General features: G+C 44.6%; 9 non-coding genes across 9 annotated transcripts; all 9 read right to left on the reverse strand.

Moving 5' to 3' along the window:
• Positions 1 to 1218: 1218 nt before the first annotated feature.
• LOC130312071 (U2 spliceosomal RNA) lies at positions 1219 to 1409 on the reverse strand. The gene has a single exon (XR_008860272.1). It is a non-coding gene; the product is annotated as a U2 spliceosomal RNA (small nuclear RNA).
• A 2080-nt stretch (positions 1410 to 3489) lies between these two features.
• LOC130312072 (U2 spliceosomal RNA) lies at positions 3490 to 3680 on the reverse strand. The gene has a single exon (XR_008860273.1). It is a non-coding gene; the product is annotated as a U2 spliceosomal RNA (small nuclear RNA).
• A 2072-nt stretch (positions 3681 to 5752) lies between these two features.
• LOC130312073 (U2 spliceosomal RNA) lies at positions 5753 to 5943 on the reverse strand. Its single transcript, XR_008860274.1, has one exon. It is a non-coding gene; the product is annotated as a U2 spliceosomal RNA (small nuclear RNA).
• A 2084-nt stretch (positions 5944 to 8027) lies between these two features.
• Positions 8028 to 8218, reverse strand: LOC130312074 (U2 spliceosomal RNA). The gene has a single exon (XR_008860275.1). It is a non-coding gene; the product is annotated as a U2 spliceosomal RNA (small nuclear RNA).
• Positions 8219 to 10304: 2086 nt separating this feature from the next.
• Positions 10305 to 10495, reverse strand: LOC130312075 (U2 spliceosomal RNA). Its single transcript, XR_008860276.1, has one exon. It is a non-coding gene; the product is annotated as a U2 spliceosomal RNA (small nuclear RNA).
• A 2085-nt stretch (positions 10496 to 12580) lies between these two features.
• On the reverse strand, positions 12581 to 12773 carry LOC130312082 (U2 spliceosomal RNA). The gene has a single exon (XR_008860283.1). It is a non-coding gene; the product is annotated as a U2 spliceosomal RNA (small nuclear RNA).
• Positions 12774 to 14845: 2072 nt separating this feature from the next.
• LOC130312076 (U2 spliceosomal RNA) lies at positions 14846 to 15036 on the reverse strand. Its single transcript, XR_008860277.1, has one exon. It is a non-coding gene; the product is annotated as a U2 spliceosomal RNA (small nuclear RNA).
• Positions 15037 to 17124: 2088 nt separating this feature from the next.
• LOC130312077 (U2 spliceosomal RNA) lies at positions 17125 to 17315 on the reverse strand. Its single transcript, XR_008860278.1, has one exon. It is a non-coding gene; the product is annotated as a U2 spliceosomal RNA (small nuclear RNA).
• A 2083-nt stretch (positions 17316 to 19398) lies between these two features.
• Positions 19399 to 19598, reverse strand: LOC130312084 (U2 spliceosomal RNA). Its single transcript, XR_008860284.1, has one exon. It is a non-coding gene; the product is annotated as a U2 spliceosomal RNA (small nuclear RNA).
• Positions 19599 to 22713: the final 3115 nt, after the last annotated feature.

A 22713-nucleotide genomic window follows, 5' to 3' on the forward strand; every position in this document is an offset into this window, starting at 1 on the left:
TGCGCGTATATATATATATATATATATATATATATATATATATATATATATTTCTCCGCCGAAATCACTTTTAAACCCATTTCCACCTTTTTTTCCCTTCTCTTCCTCTTACTTTTTTTTCACGTTTTTTTACGTTTTTCTCCTTTTCGCCTCTTTTCTGGGCGTATTATTCTTCTTTTTCTTCTTTTTTTTCGTCTAATGCATACCCCATCAGTGCAGCAATGCTTATTCAATACCGCCAGCAGATGGAGACACTGGGGGATAATTTTCTAAGGATTTATACTGATTTTTCCTGTCTGAATTTGTCGCACAGAAAGTTGCAGGCCAAATATGTGTGACATTTCTGCGACTTTAGCTTCTAGAGCATTTTTACAACATTATACATAGGTGCTGAATACATAAAAAGCGACTGTTCAGCGACAGACAAGTCGCATCGGCTGAAAGTAGGCCAGAATGTCAGTCCATGTTGGAGCAGGTTTAGATACAGTCTAAAGTATAGATCTCAAAGTCTGTGCACAGAATTTAGCAAGGGCCTCGCACCTTCTGATGCATCAGGTAGGTGCACAATAGCATAGCCTAACCCTCTGTACTTTGGTCTATATTGATGCGGGACATAGACAGCCAGCTGATGACCAATCCATTAGTGCAATGGATGGCTGGAAGCATTTGTCTTTGCCTTTGCAATACCACAGAAGCAATGCATGGTCAATGTACAGCAATGACACACCTGTGTGAACAGCCAGGAGACCCCCCCCCCCCCCCCCATGTTATGTTACATAGTTACATAGTTAGTACGGTCGAAAAAAGACATATGTCCATCAAGTTCAACCAGGGAATTAAGGGGTAGGGGTGTGGCGCGATATTGGGGAAGGGATGAGATTTTATATTTCTTCATAAGCATTAATCTTATTTTGTCAATTAGGAACATTCAGCACCCACCCGCTATCAAGGCAGCTGCCTATCATGTCATGCCCTACCTGCACAGGTGTGCTGGCTACTCAAATGATCCAATTAAGGAGGCCATTTAGTCAGCAGCAGCAGAAGTCCTGTGCCTGGACGCTCCAACAGCGGCCAGACACAAGCAGAAGCAGCAGAAGCAGCAGCACCACCTTTTGTTTTTTGGCTGCAGCAGCAGCAAGGCCCACAGGGCTGGCTAGCTGGCTAGCCAGCAAGCAGGTAGCAATGAAAGTAGGAATCTTTCTTTTTAACCCTGTAAGGGGGTGGTGCACTGTACCCGAAGATACTGCCATATCGGGTCAATGCATAGGGCGACGGAAGCAAGCTTCGAAATCGGCCCCCGTTCTCAAAAATCCATTTAATATATGGTCCCCAGATAGGGGACGTATCAGATATTAAACTGATAAGAACAGATACTACACTTGATCTTAGCCAAAAGGCCGAGAAGCGATAACCGTGAAAGGGGCGGGCCCAACAAGGTCCCCTTCATGGGCACTATCACTGCTTGCTGTCAGGGAGGCTGCCAGACAATTTTCCATGCACACTCTGGGCTGGGGGGCAGTCAACCACCAGTACACACAGCAGAACCTAAACCCATACCATTATTGCTAAGCAGCAAGACAGGGGCCCATTGCACTCCCACGGGGCCTTTTTAAATGCAATCCATAACCCGGATTTGCCAGGAACCCTTCTTACTCCTCCTACTTGCATGTGACACTGGGCTTAGGATCTGCATAGGAAACACACACACAAGCACACACCTACCTTTGTTGCCTGCAGATGCCTCCTTGGCTGTCCCCAAACGGTATCAAACCAACACCCACGGGAAGCTGTAAGCATAGAGGACATGCCTGCACCCCATTGGACTTACCTGTGTGGGTTAAATCCGGGTTATTTGACAACCTATGGCGGTGATGGTTCTGCTCAGGCAGAGCAGTGCTGATGCTCCTCATAAAGCTGTCGCTGCTGTGAAGGTTCTAGGTGACATCACAAATCCCTATGGTTACATACACAACAAAGCTGGGTTGTTGTTGTTTACACTCTGCAAGGCCTGTGGAAGTGAGTGACATCATAGCACTGTAGTTCTGAGGGTTCTAGATGGATGCAACAATCTCCTGTTGCTTCTATGAAGGCCATAATAGACGACATCACCAAACAGCTCCATAGTCACATACACAGCAAAGGAGAGATGTTGTTTACACCTAGTGATGTCAGTGGTATTGAGTGACATCACAGCACAGTGCTAAGGCTCCTGGGCCTGGACACAGCAGCGGCTGCAATATCTCAACGGAGAATACGTTTATATATATGTGTGTGTGTGCGCGTATATATATATATATATATATATATATATATATATATATATATATATATTTCTCCGCCGAAATCACTTTTAAACCCATTTCCACCTTTTTTTCCCTTCTCTTCCTCTTACTTTTTTTTCACGTTTTTTTACGTTTTTCTCCTTTTCGCCTCTTTTCTGGGCGTATTATTCTTCTTTTTCTTCTTTTTTTTCGTCTAATGCATACCCCATCAGTGCAGCAATGCTTATTCAATACCGCCAGCAGATGGAGACACTGGGGGATAATTTTCTAAGGATTTATACTGATTTTTCCTGTCTGAATTTGTCGCACAGAAAGTTGCAGGCCAAATATGTGTGACATTTCTGCGACTTTAGCTTCTAGAGCATTTTTACAACATTATACATAGGTGCTGAATACATAAAAAGCGACTGTTCAGCGACAGACAAGTCGCATCGGCTGAAAGTAGGCCAGAATGTCAGTCCATGTTGGAGCAGGTTTAGATACAGTCTAAAGTATAGATCTCAAAGTCTGTGCACAGAATTTAGCAAGGGCCTCGCACCTTCTGATGCATCAGGTAGGTGCACAATAGCATAGCCTAACCCTCTGTACTTTGGTCTATATTGATGCGGGACATAGACAGCCAGCTGATGACCAATCCATTAGTGCAATGGATGGCTGGAAGCATTTGTCTTTGCCTTTGCAATACCACAGAAGCAATGCATGGTCAATGTACAGCAATGACACACCTGTGTGAACAGCCAGGAGACCCCCCCCCCCCCCCCCATGTTATGTTACATAGTTACATAGTTAGTACGGTCGAAAAAAGACATATGTCCATCAAGTTCAACCAGGGAATTAAGGGGTAGGGGTGTGGCGCGATATTGGGGAAGGGATGAGATTTTATATTTCTTCATAAGCATTAATCTTATTTTGTCAATTAGGAACATTCAGCACCCACCCGCTATCAAGGCAGCTGCCTATCATGTCATGCCCTACCTGCACAGGTGTGCTGGCTACTCAAATGATCCAATTAAGGAGGCCATTTAGTCAGCAGCAGCAGAAGTCCTGTGCCTGGACGCTCCAACAGCGGCCAGACACAAGCAGAAGCAGCAGCACCACCTTTTGTTTTTTGGCTGCAGCAGCAGCAAGGCCCACAGGGCTGGCTAGCTGGCTAGCCAGCAAGCAGGTAGCAATGAAAGTAGGAATCTTTCTTTTTAACCCTGTAAGGGGGTGGTGCACTGTACCCGAAGATACTGCCATATCGGGTCAATGCATAGGGCGACGGAAGCAAGCTTCGAAATCGGCCCCCGTTCTCAAAAATCCATTTAATATATGGTCCCCAGATAGGGGACGTATCAGATATTAAACTGATAAGAACAGATACTACACTTGATCTTAGCCAAAAGGCCGAGAAGCGATAACCGTGAAAGGGGCGGGCCCAACAAGGTCCCCTTCATGGGCACTATCACTGCTTGCTGTCAGGGAGGCTGCCAGACAATTTTCCATGCACACTCTGGGCTGGGGGGCAGTCAACCACCAGTACACACAGCAGAACCTAAACCCATACCATTATTGCTAAGCAGCAAGACAGGGGCCCATTGCACTCCCACGGGGCCTTTTTAAATGCAATCCATAACCCGGATTTGCCAGGAACCCTTCTTACTCCTCCTACTTGCATGTGACACTGGGCTTAGGATCTGCATAGGAAACACACACACAAGCACACACCTACCTTTGTTGCCTGCAGATGCCTCCTTGGCTGTCCCCAAACGGTATCAAACCAACACCCACGGGAAGCTGTAAGCATAGAGGACATGCCTGCACCCCATTGGACTTACCTGTGTGGGTTAAATCCGGGTTATTTGACAACCTATGGCGGTGATGGTTCTGCTCAGGCAGAGCAGTGCTGATGCTCCTCATAAAGCTGTCGCTGCTGTGAAGGTTCTAGGTGACATCACAAATCCCTATGGTTACATACACAACAAAGCTGGGTTGTTGTTGTTTACACTCTGCAAGGCCTGTGGAAGTGAGTGACATCATAGCACTGTAGTTCTGAGGGTTCTAGATGGATGCAACAATCTCCTGTTGCTTCTATGAAGGCCATAATAGACGACATCACCAAACAGCTCCATAGTCACATACACAGCAAAGGAGAGATGTTGTTTACACCTAGTGATGTCAGTGGTATTGAGTGACATCACAGCACAGTGCTAAGGCTCCTGGGCCTGGACACAGCAGCGGCTGCAATATCTCAACGGAGAATACGTTTATATATATGTGTGTGTGTGCGCGTATATATATATATATATATATATATATATATATTTCTCCGCCGAAATCACTTTTAAACCCATTTCCACCTTTTTTTCCCTTCTCTTCCTCTTACTTTTTTTTCACGTTTTTTTACGTTTTTCTCCTTTTCGCCTCTTTTCTGGGCGTATTATTCTTCTTTTTCTTCTTTTTTTTCGTCTAATGCATACCCCATCAGTGCAGCAATGCTTATTCAATACCGCCAGCAGATGGAGACACTGGGGGATAATTTTCTAAGGATTTATACTGATTTTTCCTGTCTGAATTTGTCGCACAGAAAGTTGCAGGCCAAATATGTGTGACATTTCTGCGACTTTAGCTTCTAGAGCATTTTTACAACATTATACATAGGTGCTGAATACATAAAAAGCGACTGTTCAGCGACAGACAAGTCGCATCGGCTGAAAGTAGGCCAGAATGTCAGTCCATGTTGGAGCAGGTTTAGATACAGTCTAAAGTATAGATCTCAAAGTCTGTGCACAGAATTTAGCAAGGGCCTCGCACCTTCTGATGCATCAGGTAGGTGCACAATAGCATAGCCTAACCCTCTGTACTTTGGTCTATATTGATGCGGGACATAGACAGCCAGCTGATGACCAATCCATTAGTGCAATGGATGGCTGGAAGCATTTGTCTTTGCCTTTGCAATACCACAGAAGCAATGCATGGTCAATGTACAGCAATGACACACCTGTGTGAACAGCCAGGAGACCCCCCCCCCCCCCCCATGTTATGTTACATAGTTACATAGTTAGTACGGTCGAAAAAAGACATATGTCCATCAAGTTCAACCAGGGAATTAAGGGGTAGGGGTGTGGCGCGATATTGGGGAAGGGATGAGATTTTATATTTCTTCATAAGCATTAATCTTATTTTGTCAATTAGGAACATTCAGCACCCACCCGCTATCAAGGCAGCTGCCTATCATGTCATGCCCTACCTGCACAGGTGTGCTGGCTACTCAAATGATCCAATTAAGGAGGCCATTTAGTCAGCAGCAGCAGAAGTCCTGTGCCTGGACGCTCCAACAGCGGCCAGACACAAGCAGAAGCAGCAGAAGCAGCAGCACCACCTTTTGTTTTTTGGCTGCAGCAGCAGCAAGGCCCACAGGGCTGGCTAGCTGGCTAGCCAGCAAGCAGGTAGCAATGAAAGTAGGAATCTTTCTTTTTAACCCTGTAAGGGGGTGGTGCACTGTACCCGAAGATACTGCCATATCGGGTCAATGCATAGGGCGACGGAAGCAAGCTTCGAAATCGGCCCCCGTTCTCAAAAATCCATTTAATATATGGTCCCCAGATAGGGGACGTATCAGATATTAAACTGATAAGAACAGATACTACACTTGATCTTAGCCAAAAGGCCGAGAAGCGATAACCGTGAAAGGGGCGGGCCCAACAAGGTCCCCTTCATGGGCACTATCACTGCTTGCTGTCAGGGAGGCTGCCAGACAATTTTCCATGCACACTCTGGGCTGGGGGGCAGTCAACCACCAGTACACACAGCAGAACCTAAACCCATACCATTATTGCTAAGCAGCAAGACAGGGGCCCATTGCACTCCCACGGGGCCTTTTTAAATGCAATCCATAACCCGGATTTGCCAGGAACCCTTCTTACTCCTCCTACTTGCATGTGACACTGGGCTTAGGATCTGCATAGGAAACACACACACAAGCACACACCTACCTTTGTTGCCTGCAGATGCCTCCTTGGCTGTCCCCAAACGGTATCAAACCAACACCCACGGGAAGCTGTAAGCATAGAGGACATGCCTGCACCCCATTGGACTTACCTGTGTGGGTTAAATCCGGGTTATTTGACAACCTATGGCGGTGATGGTTCTGCTCAGGCAGAGCAGTGCTGATGCTCCTCATAAAGCTGTCGCTGCTGTGAAGGTTCTAGGTGACATCACAAATCCCTATGGTTACATACACAACAAAGCTGGGTTGTTGTTGTTTACACTCTGCAAGGCCTGTGGAAGTGAGTGACATCATAGCACTGTAGTTCTGAGGGTTCTAGATGGATGCAACAATCTCCTGTTGCTTCTATGAAGGCCATAATAGACGACATCACCAAACAGCTCCATAGTCACATACACAGCAAAGGAGAGATGTTGTTTACACCTAGTGATGTCAGTGGTATTGAGTGACATCACAGCACAGTGCTAAGGCTCCTGGGCCTGGACACAGCAGCGGCTGCAATATCTCAACGGAGAATACGTTTATATATATGTGTGTGTGTGCGCGTATATATATATATATATATATATATATATATATATATATATATTTCTCCGCCGAAATCACTTTTAAACCCATTTCCACCTTTTTTTCCCTTCTCTTCCTCTTACTTTTTTTTCACGTTTTTTTACGTTTTTCTCCTTTTCGCCTCTTTTCTGGGCGTATTATTCTTCTTTTTCTTCTTTTTTTTCGTCTAATGCATACCCCATCAGTGCAGCAATGCTTATTCAATACCGCCAGCAGATGGAGACACTGGGGGATAATTTTCTAAGGATTTATACTGATTTTTCCTGTCTGAATTTGTCGCACAGAAAGTTGCAGGCCAAATATGTGTGACATTTCTGCGACTTTAGCTTCTAGAGCATTTTTACAACATTATACATAGGTGCTGAATACATAAAAAGCGACTGTTCAGCGACAGACAAGTCGCATCGGCTGAAAGTAGGCCAGAATGTCAGTCCATGTTGGAGCAGGTTTAGATACAGTCTAAAGTATAGATCTCAAAGTCTGTGCACAGAATTTAGCAAGGGCCTCGCACCTTCTGATGCATCAGGTAGGTGCACAATAGCATAGCCTAACCCTCTGTACTTTGGTCTATATTGATGCGGGACATAGACAGCCAGCTGATGACCAATCCATTAGTGCAATGGATGGCTGGAAGCATTTGTCTTTGCCTTTGCAATACCACAGAAGCAATGCATGGTCAATGTACAGCAATGACACACCTGTGTGAACAGCCAGGAGACCCCCCCCCCCCCCCCCCATGTTATGTTACATAGTTACATAGTTAGTACGGTCGAAAAAAGACATATGTCCATCAAGTTCAACCAGGGAATTAAGGGGTAGGGGTGTGGCGCGATATTGGGGAAGGGATGAGATTTTATATTTCTTCATAAGCATTAATCTTATTTTGTCAATTAGGAACATTCAGCACCCACCCGCTATCAAGGCAGCTGCCTATCATGTCATGCCCTACCTGCACAGGTGTGCTGGCTACTCAAATGATCCAATTAAGGAGGCCATTTAGTCAGCAGCAGCAGAAGTCCTGTGCCTGGACGCTCCAACAGCGGCCAGACACAAGCAGAAGCAGCAGAAGCAGCAGCACCACCTTTTGTTTTTTGGCTGCAGCAGCAGCAAGGCCCACAGGGCTGGCTAGCTGGCTAGCCAGCAAGCAGGTAGCAATGAAAGTAGGAATCTTTCTTTTTAACCCTGTAAGGGGGTGGTGCACTGTACCCGAAGATACTGCCATATCGGGTCAATGCATAGGGCGACGGAAGCAAGCTTCGAAATCGGCCCCCGTTCTCAAAAATCCATTTAATATATGGTCCCCAGATAGGGGACGTATCAGATATTAAACTGATAAGAACAGATACTACACTTGATCTTAGCCAAAAGGCCGAGAAGCGATAACCGTGAAAGGGGCGGGCCCAACAAGGTCCCCTTCATGGGCACTATCACTGCTTGCTGTCAGGGAGGCTGCCAGACAATTTTCCATGCACACTCTGGGCTGGGGGGCAGTCAACCACCAGTACACACAGCAGAACCTAAACCCATACCATTATTGCTAAGCAGCAAGACAGGGGCCCATTGCACTCCCACGGGGCCTTTTTAAATGCAATCCATAACCCGGATTTTCCAGGAACCCTTCTTACTCCTCCTACTTGCATGTGACACTGGGCTTAGGATCTGCATAGGAAACACACACACAAGCACACACCTACCTTTGTTGCCTGCAGATGCCTCCTTGGCTGTCCCCAAACGGTATCAAACCAACACCCACGGGAAGCTGTAAGCATAGAGGACATGCCTGCACCCCATTGGACTTACCTGTGTGGGTTAAATCCGGGTTATTTGACAACCTATGGCGGTGATGGTTCTGCTCAGGCAGAGCAGTGCTGATGCTCCTCATAAAGCTGTCGCTGCTGTGAAGGTTCTAGGTGACATCACAAATCCCTATGGTTACATACACAACAAAGCTGGGTTGTTGTTGTTTACACTCTGCAAGGCCTGTGGAAGTGAGTGACATCATAGCACTGTAGTTCTGAGGGTTCTAGATGGATGCAACAATCTCCTGTTGCTTCTATGAAGGCCATAATAGACGACATCACCAAACAGCTCCATAGTCACATACACAGCAAAGGAGAGATGTTGTTTACACCTAGTGATGTCAGTGGTATTGAGTGACATCACAGCACAGTGCTAAGGCTCCTGGGCCTGGACACAGCAGCGGCTGCAATATCTCAACGGAGAATACGTTTATATATATGTGTGTGTGTGCGCGTATATATATATATATATATATATATATATATATATATATATATATTTCTCCGCCGAAATCACTTTTAAACCCATTTCCACCTTTTTTTCCCTTCTCTTCCTCTTACTTTTTTTTCACGTTTTTTTACGTTTTTCTCCTTTTCGCCTCTTTTCTGGGCGTATTATTCTTCTTTTTCTTCTTTTTTTTCGTCTAATGCATACCCCATCAGTGCAGCAATGCTTATTCAATACCGCCAGCAGATGGAGACACTGGGGGATAATTTTCTAAGGATTTATACTGATTTTTCCTGTCTGAATTTGTCGCACAGAAAGTTGCAGGCCAAATATGTGTGACATTTCTGCGACTTTAGCTTCTAGAGCATTTTTACAACATTATACATAGGTGCTGAATACATAAAAAGCGACTGTTCAGCGACAGACAAGTCGCATCGGCTGAAAGTAGGCCAGAATGTCAGTCCATGTTGGAGCAGGTTTAGATACAGTCTAAAGTATAGATCTCAAAGTCTGTGCACAGAATTTAGCAAGGGCCTCGCACCTTCTGATGCATCAGGTAGGTGCACAATAGCATAGCCTAACCCTCTGTACTTTGGTCTATATTGATGCGGGACATAGACAGCCAGCTGATGACCAATCCATTAGTGCAATGGATGGCTGGAAGCATTTGTCTTTGCCTTTGCAATACCACAGAAGCAATGCATGGTCAATGTACAGCAATGACACACCTGTGTGAACAGCCAGGAGACCCCCCCCCCCCCCCCCCATGTTATGTTACATAGTTACATAGTTAGTACGGTCGAAAAAAGACATATGTCCATCAAGTTCAACCAGGGAATTAAGGGGTAGGGGTGTGGCGCGATATTGGGGAAGGGATGAGATTTTATATTTCTTCATAAGCATTAATCTTATTTTGTCAATTAGGAACATTCAGCACCCACCCGCTATCAAGGCAGCTGCCTATCATGTCATGCCCTACCTGCACAGGTGTGCTGGCTACTCAAATGATCCAATTAAGGAGGCCATTTAGTCAGCAGCAGCAGAAGTCCTGTGCCTGGACGCTCCAACAGCGGCCAGACACAAGCAGAAGCAGCAGAAGCAGCAGCACCACCTTTTGTTTTTTGGCTGCAGCAGCAGCAAGGCCCACAGGGCTGGCTAGCTGGCTAGCCAGCAAGCAGGTAGCAATGAAAGTAGGAATCTTTCTTTTTAACCCTGTAAGGGGGTGGTGCACTGTACCCGAAGATACTGCCATATCGGGTCAATGCATAGGGCGACGGAAGCAAGCTTCGAAATCGGCCCCCGTTCTCAAAAATCCATTTAATATATGGTCCCCAGATAGGGGACGTATCAGATATTAAACTGATAAGAACAGATACTACACTTGATCTTAGCCAAAAGGCCGAGAAGCGATAACCGTGAAAGGGGCGGGCCCAACAAGGTCCCCTTCATGGGCACTATCACTGCTTGCTGTCAGGGAGGCTGCCAGACAATTTTCCATGCACACTCTGGGCTGGGGGGCAGTCAACCACCAGTACACACAGCAGAACCTAAACCCATACCATTATTGCTAAGCAGCAAGACAGGGGCCCATTGCACTCCCACGGGGCCTTTTTAAATGCAATCCATAACCCGGATTTGCCAGGAACCCTTCTTACTCCTCCTACTTGCATGTGACACTGGGCTTAGGATCTGCATAGGAAACACACACACAAGCACACACCTACCTTTGTTGCCTGCAGATGCCTCCTTGGCTGTCCCCAAACGGTATCAAACCAACACCCACGGGAAGCTGTAAGCATAGAGGACATGCCTGCACCCCATTGGACTTACCTGTGTGGGTTAAATCCGGGTTATTTGACAACCTATGGCGGTGATGGTTCTGCTCAGGCAGAGCAGTGCTGATGCTCCTCATAAAGCTGTCGCTGCTGTGAAGGTTCTAGGTGACATCACAAATCCCTATGGTTACATACACAACAAAGCTGGGTTGTTGTTGTTTACACTCTGCAAGGCCTGTGGAAGTGAGTGACATCATAGCACTGTAGTTCTGAGGGTTCTAGATGGATGCAACAATCTCCTGTTGCTTCTATGAAGGCCATAATAGACGACATCACCAAACAGCTCCATAGTCACATACACAGCAAAGGAGAGATGTTGTTTACACCTAGTGATGTCAGTGGTATTGAGTGACATCACAGCACAGTGCTAAGGCTCCTGGGCCTGGACACAGCAGCGGCTGCAATATCTCAACGGAGAATACGTTTATATATATGTGTGTGTGTGCGCGTATATATATATATATATATATATATATATATATATATATATATTTCTCCGCCGAAATCACTTTTAAACCCATTTCCACCTTTTTTTCCCTTCTCTTCCTCTTACTTTTTTTTCACGTTTTTTTACGTTTTTCTCCTTTTCGCCTCTTTTCTGGGCGTATTATTCTTCTTTTTCTTCTTTTTTTTCGTCTAATGCATACCCCATCAGTGCAGCAATGCTTATTCAATACCGCCAGCAGATGGAGACACTGGGGGATAATTTTCTAAGGATTTATACTGATTTTTCCTGTCTGAATTTGTCGCACAGAAAGTTGCAGGCCAAATATGTGTGACATTTCTGCGACTTTAGCTTCTAGAGCATTTTTACAACATTATACATAGGTGCTGAATACATAAAAAGCGACTGTTCAGCGACAGACAAGTCGCATCGGCTGAAAGTAGGCCAGAATGTCAGTCCATGTTGGAGCAGGTTTAGATACAGTCTAAAGTATAGATCTCAAAGTCTGTGCACAGAATTTAGCAAGGGCCTCGCACCTTCTGATGCATCAGGTAGGTGCACAATAGCATAGCCTAACCCTCTGTACTTTGGTCTATATTGATGCGGGACATAGACAGCCAGCTGATGACCAATCCATTAGTGCAATGGATGGCTGGAAGCATTTGTCTTTGCCTTTGCAATACCACAGAAGCAATGCATGGTCAATGTACAGCAATGACACACCTGTGTGAACAGCCAGGAGACCCCCCCCCCCCCCCCCCCATGTTATGTTACATAGTTACATAGTTAGTACGGTCGAAAAAAGACATATGTCCATCAAGTTCAACCAGGGAATTAAGGGGTAGGGGTGTGGCGCGATATTGGGGAAGGGATGAGATTTTATATTTCTTCATAAGCATTAATCTTATTTTGTCAATTAGGAACATTCAGCACCCACCCGCTATCAAGGCAGCTGCCTATCATGTCATGCCCTACCTGCACAGGTGTGCTGGCTACTCAAATGATCCAATTAAGGAGGCCATTTAGTCAGCAGCAGCAGAAGTCCTGTGCCTGGACGCTCCAACAGCGGCCAGACACAAGCAGAAGCAGCAGAAGCAGCAGCACCACCTTTTGTTTTTTGGCTGCAGCAGCAGCAAGGCCCACAGGGCTGGCTAGCTGGCTAGCCAGCAAGCAGGTAGCAATGAAAGTAGGAATCTTTCTTTTTAACCCTGTAAGGGGGTGGTGCACTGTACCCGAAGATACTGCCATATCGGGTCAATGCATAGGGCGACGGAAGCAAGCTTCGAAATCGGCCCCCGCGTTCTCAAAAATCCATTTAATATATGGTCCCCAGATAGGGGACGTATCAGATATTAAACTGATAAGAACAGATACTACACTTGATCTTAGCCAAAAGGCCGAGAAGCGATAACCGTGAAAGGGGCGGGCCCAACAAGGTCCCCTTCATGGGCACTATCACTGCTTGCTGTCAGGGAGGCTGCCAGACAATTTTCCATGCACACTCTGGGCTGGGGGGCAGTCAACCACCAGTACACACAGCAGAACCTAAAGCCATACCATTATTGCTAAGCAGCAAGACAGGGGCCCATTGCACTCCCACGGGGCCTTTTTAAATGCAATCCATAACCCGGATTTGCCAGGAACCCTTCTTACTCCTCCTACTTGCATGTGACACTGGGCTTAGGATCTGCATAGGAAACACACACACAAGCACACACCTACCTTTGTTGCCTGCAGATGCCTCCTTGGCTGTCCCCAAACGGTATCAAACCAACACCCACGGGAAGCTGTAAGCATAGAGGACATGCCTGCACCCCATTGGACTTACCTGTGTGGGTTAAATCCGGGTTATTTGACAACCTATGGCGGTGATGGTTCTGCTCAGGCAGAGCAGTGCTGATGCTCCTCATAAAGCTGTCGCTGCTGTGAAGGTTCTAGGTGACATCACAAATCCCTATGGTTACATACACAACAAAGCTGGGTTGTTGTTGTTTACACTCTGCAAGGCCTGTGGAAGTGAGTGACATCATAGCACTGTAGTTCTGAGGGTTCTAGATGGATGCAACAATCTCCTGTTGCTTCTATGAAGGCCGTAATAGACGACATCACCAAACAGCTCCATAGTCACATACACAGCAAAGGAGAGATGTTGTTTACACCTAGTGATGTCAGTGGTATTGAGTGACATCACAGCACAGTGCTAAGGCTCCTGGGCCTGGACACAGCAGCGGCTGCAATATCTCAACGGAGAATACGTTTATATATATGTGTGTGTGTGCGCGTATATATATATATATATATATATATATATATATATATATATATATATATTTCTCCGCCGAAATCACTTTTAAACCCATTTCCACCTTTTTTTCCCTTCTCTTCCTCTTACTTTTTTTTCACGTTTTTTTACGTTTTTCTCCTTTTCGCCTCTTTTCTGGGCGTATTATTCTTCTTTTTCTTCTTTTTTTTCGTCTAATGCATACCCCATCAGTGCAGCAATGCTTATTCAATACCGCCAGCAGATGGAGACACTGGGGGATAATTTTCTAAGGATTTATACTGATTTTTCCTGTCTGAATTTGTCGCACAGAAAGTTGCAGGCCAAATATGTGTGACATTTCTGCGACTTTAGCTTCTAGAGCATTTTTACAACATTATACATAGGTGCTGAATACATAAAAAGCGACTGTTCAGCGACAGACAAGTCGCATCGGCTGAAAGTAGGCCAGAATGTCAGTCCATGTTGGAGCAGGTTTAGATACAGTCTAAAGTATAGATCTCAAAGTCTGTGCACAGAATTTAGCAAGGGCCTCGCACCTTCTGATGCATCAGGTAGGTGCACAATAGCATAGCCTAACCCTCTGTACTTTGGTCTATATTGATGCGGGACATAGACAGCCAGCTGATGACCAATCCATTAGTGCAATGGATGGCTGGAAGCATTTGTCTTTGCCTTTGCAATACCACAGAAGCAATGCATGGTCAATGTACAGCAATGACACACCTGTGTGAACAGCCAGGAGACCCCCCCCCATGTTATGTTACATAGTTACATAGTTAGTACGGTCGAAAAAAGACATATGTCCATCAAGTTCAACCAGGGAATTAAGGGGTAGGGGTGTGGCGCGATATTGGGGAAGGGATGAGATTTTATATTTCTTCATAAGCATTAATCTTATTTTGTCAATTAGGAACATTCAGCACCCACCCGCTATCAAGGCAGCTGCCTATCATGTCATGCCCTACCTGCACAGGTGTGCTGGCTACTCAAATGATCCAATTAAGGAGGCCATTTAGTCAGCAGCAGCAGAAGTCCTGTGCCTGGACGCTCCAACAGCGGCCAGACACAAGCAGAAGCAGCAGCACCACCTTTTGTTTTTTGGCTGCAGCAGCAGCAAGGCCCACAGGGCTGGCTAGCTGGCTAGCCAGCAAGCAGGTAGCAATGAAAGTAGGAATCTTTCTTTTTAACCCTGTAAGGGGGTGGTGCACTGTACCCGAAGATACTGCCATATCGGGTCAATGCATAGGGCGACGGAAGCAAGCTTCGAAATCGGCCCCCGTTCTCAAAAATCCATTTAATATATGGTCCCCAGATAGGGGACGTATCAGATATTAAACTGATAAGAACAGATACTACACTTGATCTTAGCCAAAAGGCCGAGAAGCGATAACCGTGAAAGGGGCGGGCCCAACAAGGTCCCCTTCATGGGCACTATCACTGCTTGCTGTCAGGGAGGCTGCCAGACAATTTTCCATGCACACTCTGGGCTGGGGGGCAGTCAACCACCAGTACACACAGCAGAACCTAAACCCATACCATTATTGCTAAGCAGCAAGACAGGGGCCCATTGCACTCCCACGGGGCCTTTTTAAATGCAATCCATAACCCGGATTTTCCAGGAACCCTTCTTACTCCTCCTACTTGCATGTGACACTGGGCTTAGGATCTGCATAGGAAACACACACACAAGCACACACCTACCTTTGTTGCCTGCAGATGCCTCCTTGGCTGTCCCCAAACGGTATCAAACCAACACCCACGGGAAGCTGTAAGCATAGAGGACATGCCTGCACCCCATTGGACTTACCTGTGTGGGTTAAATCCGGGTTATTTGACAACCTATGGCGGTGATGGTTCTGCTCAGGCAGAGCAGTGCTGATGCTCCTCATAAAGCTGTCGCTGCTGTGAAGGTTCTAGGTGACATCACAAATCCCTATGGTTACATACACAACAAAGCTGGGTTGTTGTTGTTTACACTCTGCAAGGCCTGTGGAAGTGAGTGACATCATAGCACTGTAGTTCTGAGGGTTCTAGATGGATGCAACAATCTCCTGTTGCTTCTATGAAGGCCATAATAGACGACATCACCAAACAGCTCCATAGTCACATACACAGCAAAGGAGAGATGTTGTTTACACCTAGTGATGTCAGTGGTATTGAGTGACATCACAGCACAGTGCTAAGGCTCCTGGGCCTGGACACAGCAGCGGCTGCAATATCTCAACGGAGAATACGTTTATATATATGTGTGTGTGTGCGCGTATATATATATATATATATATATATATATATATATATATATATATATATTTCTCCGCCGAAATCACTTTTAAACCCATTTCCACCTTTTTTTCCCTTCTCTTCCTCTTACTTTTTTTTCACGTTTTTTTACGTTTTTCTCCTTTTCGCCTCTTTTCTGGGCGTATTATTCTTCTTTTTCTTCTTTTTTTTCGTCTAATGCATACCCCATCAGTGCAGCAATGCTTATTCAATACCGCCAGCAGATGGAGACACTGGGGGATAATTTTCTAAGGATTTATACTGATTTTTCCTGTCTGAATTTGTCGCACAGAAAGTTGCAGGCCAAATATGTGTGACATTTCTGCGACTTTAGCTTCTAGAGCATTTTTACAACATTATACATAGGTGCTGAATACATAAAAAGCGACTGTTCAGCGACAGACAAGTCGCATCGGCTGAAAGTAGGCCAGAATGTCAGTCCATGTTGGAGCAGGTTTAGATACAGTCTAAAGTATAGATCTCAAAGTCTGTGCACAGAATTTAGCAAGGGCCTCGCACCTTCTGATGCATCAGGTAGGTGCACAATAGCATAGCCTAACCCTCTGTACTTTGGTCTATATTGATGCGAGACATAGACAGCCAGCTGATGACCAATCCATTAGTGCAATGGATGGCTGGAAGCATTTGTCTTTGCCTTTGCAATACCACAGAAGCAATGCATGGTCAATGTACAGCAATGACACACCTGTGTGAACAGCCAGGAGACCCCCCCCCCCCCCCCATGTTATGTTACATAGTTACATAGTTAGTACGGTCGAAAAAAGACATATGTCCATCAAGTTCAACCAGGGAATTAAGGGGTAGGGGTGTGGCGCGATATTGGGGAAGGGATGAGATTTTATATTTCTTCATAAGCATTAATCTTATTTTGTCAATTAGGAACATTCAGCACCCACCCGCTATCAAGGCAGCTGCCTATCATGTCATGCCCTACCTGCACAGGTGTGCTGGCTACTCAAATGATCCAATTAAGGAGGCCATTTAGTCAGCAGCAGCAGAAGTCCTGTGCCTGGACGCTCCAACAGCGGCCAGACACAAGCAGAAGCAGCAGAAGCAGCAGCACCACCTTTTGTTTTTTGGCTGCAGCAGCAGCAAGGCCCACAGGGCTGGCTAGCTGGCTAGCCAGCAAGCAGGTAGCAATGAAAGTAGGAATCTTTCTTTTTAACCCTGTAAGGGGGTGGTGCACTGTACCCGAAGATACTGCCATATCGGGTCAATGCATAGGGCGACGGAAGCAAGCTTCGAAATCGGCCCCCGTTCTCAAAAATCCATTTAATATATGGTCCCCAGATAGGGGACGTATCAGATATTAAACTGATAAGAACAGATACTACACTTGATCTTAGCCAAAAGGCCGAGAAGCGATAACCGTGAAAGGGGCGGGCCCAACAAGGTCCCCTTCATGGGCACTATCACTGCTTGCTGTCAGGGAGGCTGCCAGACAATTTTCCATGCACACTCTGGGCTGGGGGGCAGTCAACCACCAGTACACACAGCAGAACCTAAACCCATACCATTATTGCTAAGCAGCAAGACAGGGGCCCATTGCACTCCCACGGGGCCTTTTTAAATGCAATCCATAACCCGGATTTGCCAGGAACCCTTCTTACTCCTCCTACTTGCATGTGACACTGGGCTTAGGATCTGCATAGGAAACACACACACAAGCACACACCTACCTTTGTTGCCTGCAGATGCCTCCTTGGCTGTCCCCAAACGGTATCAAACCAACACCCACGGGAAGCTGTAAGCATAGAGGACATGCCTGCACCCCATTGGACTTACCTGTGTGGGTTAAATCCGGGTTATTTGACAACCTATGGCGGTGATGGTTCTGCTCAGGCAGAGCAGTGCTGATGCTCCTCATAAAGCTGTCGCTGCTGTGAAGGTTCTAGGTGACATCACAAATCCCTATGGTTACATACACAACAAAGCTGGGTTGTTGTTGTTTACACTCTGCAAGGCCTGTGGAAGTGAGTGACATCATAGCACTGTAGTTCTGAGGGTTCTAGATGGATGCAACAATCTCCTGTTGCTTCTATGAAGGCCATAATAGACGACATCACCAAACAGCTCCATAGTCACATACACAGCAAAGGAGAGATGTTGTTTACACCTAGTGATGTCAGTGGTATTGAGTGACATCACAGCACAGTGCTAAGGCTCCTGGGCCTGGACACAGCAGCGGCTGCAATATCTCAACGGAGAATACGTTTATATATATGTGTGTGTGTGCGCGTATATATATATATATATATATATATATATATATATATATATATTTCTCCGCCGAAATCACTTTTAAACCCATTTCCACCTTTTTTTCCCTTCTCTTCCTCTTACTTTTTTTTCACGTTTTTTTACGTTTTTCTCCTTTTCGCCTCTTTTCTGGGCGTATTATTCTTCTTTTTCTTCTTTTTTTTCGTCTAATGCATACCCCATCAGTGCAGCAATGCTTATTCAATACCGCCAGCAGATGGAGACACTGGGGGATAATTTTCTAAGGATTTATACTGATTTTTCCTGTCTGAATTTGTCGCACAGAAAGTTGCAGGCCAAATATGTGTGACATTTCTGCGACTTTAGCTTCTAGAGCATTTTTACAACATTATACATAGGTGCTGAATACATAAAAAGCGACTGTTCAGCGACAGACAAGTCGCATCGGCTGAAAGTAGGCCAGAATGTCAGTCCATGTTGGAGCAGGTTTAGATACAGTCTAAAGTATAGATCTCAAAGTCTGTGCACAGAATTTAGCAAGGGCCTCGCACCTTCTGATGCATCAGGTAGGTGCACAATAGCATAGCCTAACCCTCTGTACTTTGGTCTATATTGATGCGGGACATAGACAGCCAGCTGATGACCAATCCATTAGTGCAATGGATGGCTGGAAGCATTTGTCTTTGCCTTTGCAATACCACAGAAGCAATGCATGGTCAATGTACAGCAATGACACACCTGTGTGAACAGCCAGGAGACCCCCCCCCCCCCCCCCATGTTATGTTACATAGTTACATAGTTAGTACGGTCGAAAAAAGACATATGTCCATCAAGTTCAACCAGGGAATTAAGGGGTAGGGGTGTGGCGCGATATTGGGGAAGGGATGAGATTTTATATTTCTTCATAAGCATTAATCTTATTTTGTCAATTAGGAACATTCAGCACCCACCCGCTATCAAGGCAGCTGCCTATCATGTCATGCCCTACCTGCACAGGTGTGCTGGCTACTCAAATGATCCAATTAAGGAGGCCATTTAGTCAGCAGCAGCAGAAGTCCTGTGCCTGGACGCTCCAACAGCGGCCAGACACAAGCAGAAGCAGCAGAAGCAGCAGCACCACCTTTTGTTTTTTGGCTGCAGCAGCAGCAAGGCCCACAGGGCTGGCTAGCTGGCTAGCCAGCAAGCAGGTAGCAATGAAAGTAGGAATCTTTCTTTTTAACCCTGTAAGGGGGTGGTGCACTGTACCCGAAGATACTGCCATATCGGGTCAATGCATAGGGCGACGGAAGCAAGCTTCGAAATCGGCCCCCGTTCTCAAAAATCCATTTAATATATGGTCCCCAGATAGGGGACGTATCAGATATTAAACTGATAAGAACAGATTTTTTTTTTTTTTTTTATTTTTTTTTTTTCCTCAGTTACAGACTATTGTTTGGACGATCATCAGGTCACCTACCAAGACTCGTCACTTAAAACAATATCTGAAAAAACATCATACGGAAAAAACTAACTAAGGGAACCGAGTGCCAAGAAAAAGTGACCAAAAAACAAAACAAAAAAACATGTCAAAAACAATCACAGAAATTGGTCAAAAACTTACAGCTTTCTCCTTTACGTACTTCTTATAAATTCTTCCATCGTGTATGCATCCAGATTTTCTCCGCTTCTTCTTCACCAATTCTCTTTTTGTCCAGTAGAAAGATAGTAAAAATCCTTCCTAAAAACAATCTTTTCAATTCCCTCGGAGAAATAACAACATTTTTAAAAACAAGCAAATTGCGTGAGTCCCATAAAACCTCTTTAAAAACAGAAAAAAGAATCCAATTAGTACGTGTATCTTCCTTTTTACTAAGATCTTGACCAATAAAAACTTTCTCAAAAGAAAAACTGTTATATCCAGTGAGTTGGATTAAAAACCTCTTTAAAAACATAAAAAATTCTTTTGCATAAAAACAGTCCCAATAAAGGTGCACAAAGTCTTCTCTACCTCCACATCCCTCTCTTGGGCATCTGTCACTTATTCTCAAACCTCTTCCATTTAAAAAAGATCGGGTTGGGAGGCAGCCATGAAAGGACATCCAACTAACGTCTTTTTGTCTGTTTGATAGTCCAATAACTTTAAAAAACTTCCAAATCTTCACAGACTGAGCATTAGTGCAGAATGGTACTTCATATAATCTCTCATTTTTCCTTATTTCCTGTTCTATTTTCTTTTTATCAGGTTCACCTAAAGAGCTCAAACCAAATTGATCATTGAAAGACCTGAGGAGCACATAGAAGGTAGGTATCACATGTGCTATGGGTCTCCTCAAATCCCTCTCACACCAGCCCCATTTGGAAAACAACCATCCTGCAAGGTATTTACTCATGTCTGCCGCCCTATTATTGCACTGTATCAATTTAAAAATTAAAAGAAAATAGTGCACCTTTAAAAACAGATCAATGTTTGGAAAGTTATATCCGCCCAAATTCATACTCTTCATCACTTCTTCTCTTTTCATTTTCTCCATCTTAGACCCCCAGAAGAACACAAAAAGCTTCCTTGTAACTCTCCTAGTCCATAACTTCCCTGGAAGAAGCACCATAGCCGTATACAAGAGAAGCGGTAGGATTACAGACTTAATGATAAGAACTTTCCCTTTAAGTGACAAGTTCCTTAACCTCCAGAAGGATAGCTTCTTCTCAATTTTACTGTCCAAAGTCTCATAACTTTTCTTTCCTTTGAGGTCTTTGTCAAATATCACTCCTAGCACTTCAATGTCTTCTTTTTCCTTAACATCATCCACTACTATATTCTCTTGGTTCCCAAAACTGCATAATTGGCACTTCCCCCAGTTCACATTCATCCCAGCCACACAACAAAAAATCCTCACATGCAAATTTACTCTGTTGAGATCTGCTTGGGATGTACAAGTAAAAACCACATCGTCCATATAACTTAAAACCTTTAACTTACTACCATCACTACCTGGAATAAAAACACCACTCACACATTTATCTTTCTGCACATTCTTCAACAGGCCCTCTATAACGCATATAAACAGAATTGGGGAGAGTGGGCATCCCTGTCTGACTCCAGACAAGACATTAAAAGCAGGCCCCACATGCCCATTTACTAAAATCTGACTTGTCACCCCATGATAAAAACTCATAATAACAGATAATAACTTTTCTGGAATACCTAAGTGTTTCAAAGCAATGAACATAAAATCATGTGCAACCTTATCATAAGCCTTTTCGAAATCTATGGACTCAACAAACAGTGCATTCTTGTTAAAGTTACTGTAATAAATAGAGTCTCTTAAAAGCAACAAATTATCTGTTATTTTTCTTTTCGGTACTGCACAAACTTGGTATTCTCCCACAAGGTGGTCCACTACATCACTCAGTCTATTAGCCACAATCTTAGCAATTATCTTGTAGTCACAATTTAATAAAGTTATAGGTCTCCAATTTTTAAGATCTCTGCCATCACCTTTTTTATGAATTAATGTTATGACCCCTTTCTTCATAGATTCAGCTAAAACACCTGAGTTAAAAACATATTGCACCACCCGTGTAAACTCTTTACTTAAAATATTCCAGAACGCGGAATAAAACTCAGCGGGGAGACCATCACAGCCTGGTGTCTTCCCTTTGGCCATCTTATCCAGGGCCTGCTTGATCTCCCCTTCACTAACATCATCAATTAAAAAATCTACTTTTTCAACAGGAACATTATTTTCCAAAATATTACAATAATCATTCATCTCCGTCTCACTGGCTCTGCTCTTATTACTAAAGAGTGTCTCATAAAATCTGCCAATCTCCTTCACCATCTCCTGTCCAAAAACTTCCCCCGTAGGGGTAAAAACAGATTTAAAAACACCTTTAGCATTAAAACATTTTTTAAAGAAATACCGTGTACACTGCTCATTTTCTTCTAGGTGCTGCACTTTAGACTTATATACAATATTCCTTCCCTTTTCCAACAACCTTTTTTTCATCTCCCCCTTCACCTTAACAATCTCATCCTCCACCTCCACACCAACACGTTTAAACTTATAGAGAGTCTCTAACCGGGATACAAGCCTTTCATCACTCCTCCTCTTCTCTTGTGCTCTCTTTATGCAAAACATCTTAAAGAAATTAGAAAACTCTCCTTTAGCCCATTCCCACCACACTAAGACATTACTAAAATCAGGTTGTTTAGAAACACAGGATAAAAACACATGATTAAAACCAGCCATTACTTCCTCATCTTCCAATAGACTTACATTTAATTTCCAGAGCCCCCTCCCAAAATGAAGGGACTCTGTGACACTTATCTCAGCCGACACCATCTTGTGGTCTGAGAAAGTTGACATCATTTGATTGCACCGGACCACCTTAATCCCATCAGAGACCAGGATGTAATCGATCCGGGATTTACAGCGGCCACTATCTGATATGTACGTATATCTTTCATCAGTGCTAACCATCAGTCCAACATCAGTAAAATGCAAGTCTTGAATAATTTGATTTAAAACATTGGAAGTAATATCAGTTCTAACCTCAGCAGAGCT

The sequence above is a fragment of the Hyla sarda genome, unplaced genomic scaffold (assembly GCF_029499605.1).
Source record: "Hyla sarda isolate aHylSar1 unplaced genomic scaffold, aHylSar1.hap1 scaffold_1701, whole genome shotgun sequence".
Taxonomy (NCBI): domain Eukaryota; kingdom Metazoa; phylum Chordata; class Amphibia; order Anura; family Hylidae; genus Hyla; species Hyla sarda.